Source organism: Struthio camelus, chromosome 19, assembly GCF_040807025.1.
Source record: "Struthio camelus isolate bStrCam1 chromosome 19, bStrCam1.hap1, whole genome shotgun sequence".
NCBI lineage: Eukaryota > Metazoa > Chordata > Aves > Struthioniformes > Struthionidae > Struthio > Struthio camelus.
This window is the reverse complement of record NC_090960.1, coordinates 1,129,283-1,139,343: the sequence shown is the minus strand read 5'-3', so window position 1 is coordinate 1,139,343 and position 10,061 is coordinate 1,129,283.

Genomic DNA, 10,061 nt, shown 5'->3' with positions numbered 1-10,061 from the left:
CCCCTACCTCGGACGGATGTTTTTGGCCTCCAGCAGCAGCAAGGAGAGCGTGTTGCACCCACCCCGGCGGGACGGGGCTGGCCCCACTGTCACCCCTTCGCTAAATGTATTGGTGACCTTTCCTGGGCTCCCACGGTTTCACCAGCTGCTACCAAACGCCACCTCGACAGAGCTGGTTTCCTCCCGTTCCTTCCCTCCATCCCCGGTGACTTACAGGGGCAGAAGCCTCCGCGGCTCCCGCGAGGCGCTGGGAGGGGGCCGCGGCTCCCGGCCGGCGCGGAGGGCAGGCAGAGCCCGTTCCCTGCCGGGCGCCCAGCACCCTGCCTCTCGCACCGGACGGGAGGAAGGCTGCCTCTGCCAAAGCTGATTAAAAATAGATGCAGCGTTGCACTAATTATGCTGTGCAATTAGCGTTTGTTCTTTGCTCATCAGGACCCCACAGGGAGCAGAGCCGGACCCTGAGCGTCGCCTCCGCCCTGGCGGCGGCTGCCAGCCCGGCCCGCGGCCCCGCTCGGGCCCCGCGGCCGAGGGCCCGGGCTCCCGGCCCGCTCGCCCATCGCCAGCCCATCTGCACCGCGGCCGCAAGCAACAGATGACAAGATGCACGGCGATACTGGAAATTAGGTCAGCAATAGCCTGCAGCAGATTTTAACGTTTATCATCCCGGCTCCTGTGCTGCAAGGCTCTTACACAACGCGGAGCCGCCTGGGGCACAGCTGCCTCCGGCCTCCCGGAGCCCCGCGCAGGTGGGGAGGCCCCACTCGGGCCGGGTCCCCGCGAGCCGGGGCTGCGTCGCGCCACCGACTCGGCGCTTGTGCAAGCGGGGCATCGGCAGCCTCCCCGCAGCCCGCTCCCAAGAGGGGAGCCAGGACGGGAGCATCCCTGCAGCCCCCCGGCGTGATTAAGCCCCGCGCCGCCCACGCTCGCGTGAGCCCCCGCGCCAGCCCACGCGCAGAGATTGGATTTGTTTGTTGCACCGATGTTAGGTCGGGGATGAGCTGTGCTTCGCAACTGGCAACGCTTTCTGCTCCTTCCTCCTCCCTCCCGCCCGCCCTCCGCAGAGCATCCGTATGCTCGGGCCATCCATATTCATGAGCTCTGCCCAGGCGGCTGGGGCGGAGGGGCAGCGGCTGCCAGGCGGAGCCGCCCCGGCCCCCCGCGAGCCCCCAGCGCGAGGGCAGCGGGCGGCCGCGCGGCGCTCCGGGCCGAGGACGGGGGGCCGAGGGGGCCCGCAGCCCCCCCCCCCCCCAGCCCCGGGCCGCCCCGCGCTCGCCGCCGCCCCCTTCGCCCCGGTGGTCTCGGGAGCGGCGCCGGCGGCTGCTGCCCTCGCTGCAGCGCCGCCGCCCAAGCGCAGCCCGGCGGCTCCCGGGGGGGGAAGCTGCACTGAGCGGCACGATGGGGGGAAGCGGTTTTCACCAAAACACAACTTCTCTGCCTTCCACCGGGAGGAGAGAGGAGGCTCTGACACGCCGGAGGGATGAGCCTGAGCACGGGGCTCGGACGCCCGGCGCCCACCGCTCCCGCTGGGCAGCGCGCAGGGCTCTGCCGAGGGCCCCCGGTCTCCTCTCGCCCAGCCCGGCCCGGCCCTCCTGCTCTCACCCGACCGTCCTGCACCGTCCCGGGCCTCCGCTGACCCGGCCCACCCCGCCGTCCGGCCCAGGCAACATCCCCACCTTACCACAAGCAAAGCCATACCAGGTGACGTTTACCCAGCAAACTAGTTGATATCCAAATAATTTATTGTAGAAACCTTGTTATACGCCAGCTGGATTTCCCAAGCCCTCCCGCTCCTGCTCACTGCAAACAAGGTTTCTGCGCTAATCAGAGAGCTTTAATCATATGGCTACCCGCCGTAGGTCTGAGCAAGTTATAAAGCTACCGGATTTATCACAGACTTTCAGCTCTTAAGCACTCTCTTAAGAGTGTGTTTGATATGTTATTAGCTGGCACCGACGCTCTTCATGAAGACGGACATTTTTCTTCTTCAGAGCAGAGCCGGCGCACAGCACAACCTCCCCCCTTCATCCCTTTCCTGAGCCTGTGTCACCGCAGGCACGCAGCCCGCCAGCCAGGTGAGCCACCGGCCGGGTCAATCCCATCCTCGTAATCAGCTCCCCCCCACTCCCCCCCGCCAAAAAAAAGCAATTTCCACACAAGACAAAACTGCTCCAGCCAAAACATCAGCCTGGAGCTGCCTGTGCCCCCAGCAGGGCCATCCGTGGCAGGCAGGGAGAGGGGCAGAAGTCCTCACGTTCGCCAGGGCCCCCCCCATGCACAAAGTTCTCAGGAGCGCTCAATAAATATAACATTAAAAAAAAAAGAAAAATCAATGCACTAGCTCATAAGCAACAGCAGTGGAGTGCGAACAGCTGGGGATTTGCAGACAGAGGTACAACAAGCCAAGCAGCGCGTCCAAGAAAAGCAAGAAGAAGCACGTTCCTAAGGAAACATTCTGCATCAAGCTCTTCAGTTGGAAACTAATCCAAGAATTAATCAGAGACTGATTTAACGGCCTTTATTTTGTATTTGTGAAGGTGGTCAGGCGCGCAGAACAGGGACGCACAGGCTCAGGGTGCGCGCCGAGACCTGCGGCGCATCCGCCCACGTGGCAATGGGGAGGGGGCCACGCTGCCGCCCAGCGGCGCGACCCAGCCCCGTTGCAGCAGCCCGTCCCTCGCCCTCTCCCGGAGCTGCAGGCGCGGGATCCTACCCCACGGCCCCGGCGGCACGATGCCGGGGCAGCAGGGCAGGCGCAGGGGCACCCGGTGACGGTGCCACGCGCGGCCCCGGCCCAACGCTGCCCTTGTCAGCCGCGGCAGCGAGGCGCTCGGCACGGCAGCGCTCGCGCTGGCAGCGTCCTGCCCAGGGCCGCTCGCTGCCGGGCATTCAGGGCGCTGCCTTATCTTGGCAACGCAGGCTCCGCCAGAGATTTATTGCCATGATCGTGCAACGCTCGTGGGCTCTTCGAGCTCCAGTAAATCCAGCCAGTAGCCCAGCAAAGCAAGCGGGCACCCTGCTACATCCCCCAGCATCCTGCCTCCTCCGTTGTCTCCCGCCCTGGGACACCCTGCCCGCCCCAGCCCGGCGCCGCCGTGCAGCTCAAGCTGCCGGACCAAGGCTTGACACCCGCCGCTGGCGGCTTACAGCCCGCGCCGGGCTTCAACCGCCTCCCCGCACGCACACACGCTCCCGGCTCTGCACCTAGAGGAACAAGGGCCAGGCCTGAAAAATAAGTCTGCACTGTCATCTGCTCGACAGCTCACACGTCCCCTGCCTCCCGCCTCCCCCCCAAAACACCTCCCGGGAGCTCGGCTCCGCTCAGGGGCAGCCCCTGCCTCAAAGGGAGAGGTGTGCGCATTGCAGGGCTCCTGCTTCTTTTGGGCTGAGCCCTGTACAAGCTGCTCCATCACCCTAATGACATGGCTCATAATTACCTCATTTGCTATTAACTTGGATGTCAAGAGTAATTCCATTCATTTGTTTTTAATTAATATGGCCTTAAAATAAAGCCTGGGGGCTGACAGGCTTGGGAAGGCATGTCTGCATCAATATTAGAGAGGACCAACCGAGACCAACAAGGGCAAGAGTGGCTGGGTGGAGAATAATTCATAGGGACTTAGATGAAGGGAGACGGCTGCACGGGAGCTGCAATGCTCCCCAGCCCCGTCGGAGCGCTGTACTGCACACACACACCATCAGAGGGGGCTTCTGGATGCCACGACAAGGCTCAGCTGTCCCAGTGAGGAGCTATGCTAAAGACACCAGCTTACAGCCAGAGACTGAGGCCCAAAGCAGTGAGAGAGACAGGCCGCCTTGCTCCTAGCCGAGCAGCAGGGATAGAGCCGGCAGCACACACAGCTGCACCAGCCTGCTCTGCTCCAAGCCCAGCGCCCTGGACACTGGGAGAGGAAACAGGGCTGCTCGTTACATGCTGAACGCTGGGCCAGCGGACACTGGACACACAACGGCACTCCGGTCCCCCATGCTCTTTCTCCTAGTCCTGCCATCAGCACATGGCAGGGTGCAGACGGATCTGCACGACATGCTCCGGCAGGACTGGCCAGAGCAAGGACCTCCAGACCACTGAGCGGACACAACTCCACCCCATGTCCTCTACGGGGGTCAGGGCCTCACTGGAGGCAGCAGCTGGCAAACGGAGCCTGGTGAAGGGCAACGGCTACGTGACCTTCGCACCCTGGTGGGCGTCCGCTACGTGGCCCAGCTCCTTCCATCGCTGTAACAGAAGCTGTCAAAAATGCCTCAAGTGTTATTAATGTGCATGTCAGATCTGCTTCCAGAGGATCTCGTTCATTATATGAGCACATTAATTAAAGCCAAATACGGTGCTGGAGTCTGCCGGTCTCTGGGTGGAGGGATTATGGGGGCAGGCAGGAGGCGGTTGGGCAGCGGTGGGGAAGGAAGCAGGTTGTGAGAGGAGTAAGACACGACTGCAGACGAGTGCGGCAGCCTGTCAGCACACGCTATGCCCAGCAGCCCCAAGGTTTGATGTTATCAGTCTACAGCCGGGCCTGGTGTTTGGCAAGTATGAGAGAGCGGCCCTCCTAAATCTACCTGCACAGACCAGAAGGGGAAAGGTGGGCGGGGTGGGGGGAATCCCTACATAACAATTCCCCTATCTTCAGCAACAGTATCCTGAAAGCCTTGAGTCACCAGATCTCAGTCCTTGCAATACAGGCTGCACAGGCAGCATCTAGCCTACTAGAAGCTCCAGACACGGAGGTGGGAATTCTTCTCACCCAGCTTTACACTGTGACTAAGTCACTTATCTAGACTCCCTCAATCAGGAGGAGAAATATAGCAACTGGCATCCTAAAGCATCTTCTCTTCCTTATCAAGGGACCTGAGGTAAGCAGTGTCAGTGGAGAGGTCTACATTTTTTGCAGCCATCTATAGATCAGGAAAGGAAAAGAAAATCTGTCTGGAGAGCCTGTTGCAGAACAAACCATTCAGAATTTGACTGGCACAAACCTTCCATCTCTTTTCATATCCTCAGAGGGCAAAGGAAGCTGTAAAGCAACAGCAGCCATAAAAGCTCTAGGGAGGCAGGTGAGGAGGCTCCTACCTGGAAGGGCGCCACCAATACCTCAAGCAGAGTCAAGCACGGCAAAGGGGCTTGGTTTAGCTATGCCAGCCCAACTTCGTGCAGAGAAGCTCTTAAACAGACTTTGATCTGCTGCTTTGATCTGCGTGCAGGGCTGAGCTTGACCTGCAGAAGCCAGGTTTGCAGCGAGGAGGCTCTGCATGGAGGCTGCTCTAGTTTAATTAAACCGGTTGATGAGCCTAAGGCACAACAGCCAGGAAGAGCACTCCAGCCTGTGCGTCCCAGCAGGGCAACCAGCTCCCTCCAGCCTCCCCACTAGTGAAGCTGAGAAACAGTCTCTGCTTTAATTACCAGCTTTCCAGCTGAAGGAGTCTGCTGCAGGGAGGGAGCCCTGGGGGAGGACAGAGCCTCCCCTCCGTGCGGTGGCTCTGCAAGCCCCCGGCCACGTGCCCTGCACACAGATGCTTGCATGGGAGGCTGAGCAGCCCAGGCGGTTCCAGGAACAGGCAGTTCCTTAAAGCTGCCCGAGTTGAGTCGCACACCCCCTCCCAGCAGCATGTTCTCGCGCAGGGGAGGGGTTAGGCACGCTCCGCACCCCCAGCGGCTCCAGCAGGAACCATTTTGCAGAGCTATCTAGATGCCACATCGCTCAGGGAGCGCAGCAGGGAGTCAGGGACCGCAGACCCACGCGGCGCACCCCAGCGGTGCGGCGCACCCGACGGCGACGCCGGACCGTCCCACCCCAGACCCCCGGCAGCAGCTGCACACGGAGGCAGCAGAGGCGACAGACCGGTCTAACCAAAGGCAGCCAACCTTCATCCACGTTGCAGGCACACCGAACAGGACTGTATTACGGTGACAATGTTTTACTACAGTGAGAAGTTAAAGAACTATCCCAACAACCTTCTCTCTCCTAAACACACAAGGAATCACCTCTCTCCCCTCACAAAGCCTCCCCCCCCCCCCAAAATACAAAATAGGACCCAATCTCCTCTTTCCCTTATCTGCCCCTCATCTTCCTCCCGCTCTGGTTTTGCTCCATTCTCCTTCCTCTCTTCCCACCCAAGTTCCAGATTTTTGCCAACTCTTTGCTACTTATATTTAGCTGAACAGTTCTGCCCCAGCTCGCAGTCCTTGCTTGCCACCCGAGAGGTAACTCTCCACGGCCACATCCAGGTTTTAAGCGTCAGGGCTCTGCTTCACCGCCACGGGGCACGCGGCCGCGGTTACCTAGGGGCTCCAGCCCTACGCCCTCTTCATCGACAGCACTGAGAAATTACCAAGCAATGAGCCCCGTTACGAGACTCCTCGACAGTTACCAATAGGAATGTTAACAAGAAGAGTATCCTTGGTGATGACAGGAGACCAGGCTTTATAACAAGTTGGCAATAAATCATCAGGAACAGGAGAATAAATACATGACGCCCAGAAAAGCTGGGTTCCAGCCAGCGGGGAGTTCAAGAGGAAGAGATGCGTGTGAGTTTACTCCGAAAGGACGCACAAGCTCTAGTCTCTGTGTTTCCATTAAGAGGAGGTCTCATGCATTACAAAGCGATTTTCCCTTCCCTGCTTTATAAGCCAATTAGATAAAGACCAAGTTAATCCCTTATTGTGTTCACACAGCCACAGGCAGACACCAAACACAGAGATTAGTTGATTTGTTTAACTGTCTTCCCAGGTTTCGGCAGCCAAGACATCACACAACGCAGGCAAGTGACCAAAGCAAGCAGGCGCGGAGCCCTCAGCTCGAGGGACCGCTCGCCTCACCGGATCTTCAGAGAGCTCTGCGACGTCTTACCACCAGGGCAACGCCGCCCCACCAGCCTCCCCCCCCCAAATCCCATAAAGGTGACTTTAATCCAAAGTAGTCTGTTTTCGGGGAGTTTACCTGAGGCAAGCGGAGAGGCAAGCCTGTGAACGCAGAGTGAGCTCAGCTGCGGGCGGTCAGGTCTGGGGGAGCAGGGCGTGCCGATTCCTTCGGACTTTTTTTTCCTCCAACTTCTCCCTCTGGGCAGGGCCACCTCCCCTGCAGCAGGGCAGGGTGCAGGGCATACATCAGCTTGAGACAGCAGCGGCAGCACCCTTAGCTCTCTAGCGGGGGAGCTACAGAAGCTTTAGGCATACTAGAAAGCCAGGAGTGCATCCAGAGACAGCCTTCAGCTCCAGGCCTTCAACAGCAACCGCTTCACATCCCTGTCAAGAAACCAGGCTGAGCACAGCTCAACTCACATCTTCCACTGCAGAATCACTCCCAACAGGTGCACCATTGACCCTTGCATCACTGAACACCAACCAGAAACGCACATGAAATCGCAGAAGCATCAGGAGAACTTAAATTGCAGACACTCACCTCCTTCAGTTACGTAGCCAGGTCAGTAAGACCTGCAGCCCCCCCTTGCTGAAAGGACACATTTGCTGATGGAGCAGTTCTCACACCAAGGGCCAGCTGCTCCCACCTCAGCAGCACTCTCCAGCTCCCTGGCGGGTCCCTTCTAATGGGTGCTGGCACAGCTGATCTGAATGAGGGGCTTCAGCATCACAGAGACAAACGTGCAACAACAGCGGTACGATACAGAACCAGGCAGAAGCCTTGGGTGATTCCAAGCTTTGCAGCACCCCAGCACAGGCAGAGCGCTTCCTGCATCAACAAGGTTCAGGAACAGACCAACAAAAGCAGGCTCAAAATGTTTATTTCTTTGGTGTTCTGCTGATGAGATTTAGGAACTAGCAGTCCCCTGAGTCTCAATATGTGCCTACAACTATTATAAACTTTAGAGGGCCCCGTCCTTGTGGCTAAGCAAGGTTGCTGCTCCACATGCAGTGGGAATGAGAAATGAGTGAAATGTTAACCGTGGACAGTAGTCTAGTGGTTTATGTAAAGATTTGGGAAAGGTCTCAGATCAGTTCCTTCTAGTAAGAACGTAGTAGTTATCACTCTATATTAACTCTAAACCCACTAGTTATAGGGCGGCCTGCAGGACTCACCCTGAGTCCAATTGTTTTTGCAAAAAGGAGATTGACGGTATTTGCACCGCCACAGACCTGAGAGGCACACAGAAGCGCACAAGGAAGGAAATGGGGGAGGTGGTTTCAGCTTGGGTGTGTTGGGTGCCCACCTCCATCAGACATTTGCACACAGCAAGTGCTTCCTAGTTAAGCCGGATTGACTGTGCCGTTGCAGGGAGAGCAGTCCACTGCCGCTAACTACACTGCTAATTCCCCTCCATCAGAGCGGTTAGGCTGCTCCTGCTCTCCTCCCTATCCATGCCAGCTATGAGTCATTCATCGCCAGGTTCCCCCGCCTCCCGTGCCCATCTCACCTGGGAGCTTGGGAAAGGATGTTTTGGCTAGCATTAGTAGAGCACAGGTGGCCTGGCCAGCTGCACGGCCTTTAGCTCTCGTTGGCTCCATGACAGCTCTGGGTCTTTTCACAGTTTGTTCAGCAGAGGATGAGTGAGGAGGAGGCAGTGGGGGAGGCTAGTCCCAGAGTGTGTGTTCAGGCAGAGCTGTCACTGGGCTGCTTTTCAGGAGGCTTCATCTCCAAGCTGTTTCCTCGAGACAGGGGACGTGCCAGTGTCAGAACAGGCACTGTGTCTGTGTGGCATTGGGAGCAAAACAAGAACGATGCTCTCTGCTTCTCCTTGGCCTGGGAGGATTGCCTACCAGCTTCCCCTACCCCTTCTCTTACCTGCAGTCCCCCCCTTGCTGAAGGGACACGTTTTCAAGTTCAAAATCAAATGCTTCCTCTTCTCCGCTAGGCAGCCCCTCACTGATCTCACGCAAATCACAGGGATCAAAGGAGCACAGCTTCACTCCAACTTTCTTTCCTTCCCACTCTCTGTCCACCCACATACCAAATCCCCATGTGAACATGGCTTTGAGGCTTCCCAGGAGACTGCACACTCTTTCTCAGAGGATTTGAAAACTAAGGCCACTAATGGCTTTGTTTTTTAAAACATATTAATTGGCAAGTTTTGGGGGGAGGGAGAGAACCCTGTCAGGGACTGGCTGCTGCCAATCCCACTTTTTAATACTCCAGAGAACTGTACCAACAAAGTTTCCCAAAGTGGGCCCTGGGGGAAGCCAAAAGTTAGTAAATTCCTTCCTTTTTTCTCACCTGGGTTTCAGGGGTGTAGTGCTTCAAGGATGAACGAAACCAGACTCTGATCTACCAGATGTTGCACAGACATGTAGAAAAGGCTGAATGTTCTCTATGTCCACAGCAATACTGAGACTTATGTACAAAAAAAGCAACAAAAGCCGTAAGATAAATTTATGCAAAGATGAAGTGCCTGGCAACATTTAAAATAGACCGCAGGAGTCCTGAGCCTGAACACCCTTCTGCAATCACTCGGAAAACATTCTTTTTCCTCTTCAGAGAGGAAACTCTGGACTAAAAAGACTAAACTAGACTAGCTGTATTGATTCAGGGATAGAAGCTGTTTGCTATGTGCTCTGCTGTTAATGCAAAGGTTCACAGACTTCTTAACTGAGGAATGTTGATCCAAACAGGTTAGTCACAGAGAGCTTCCCCACTGACCTGACATCAGTGCTCCCACTCTATTCAGACTGCAAACTCTCAGGCCTGGGATCTGTCCATCTTGACTGATTGTGAACGAGTGAGGCGCCCCCTCCCCATTCCCCTTGATGGGAAATTTTCCTTTCCCCTGACATGTTCTTCTCTTCAGGAAGAACTGATCTGCATCGTCACCCCTCTAGCTCAGTCACGGTGGAAAGGGTCACAATAATACACCAAGCGAATCTACGCACCATAATGCCCTTGTACGTGAATTTTGCTTTAGCAGCAATCCAGAGTAAGTTCCCACCAAGACCAGCCACACCGGAGCACCACGTGCCCAGTGCAAATGACGACTTACATAAGGCCATTAAGGTCTGGTAGCTGCTGCGTGGCACGAATGCAGCAGGGCAGCAGAAGCCATTGACACAAAATAGACAGAAAGCTACTCAGGTACCAGAGCTCAGACATCCAAGCCTCTTC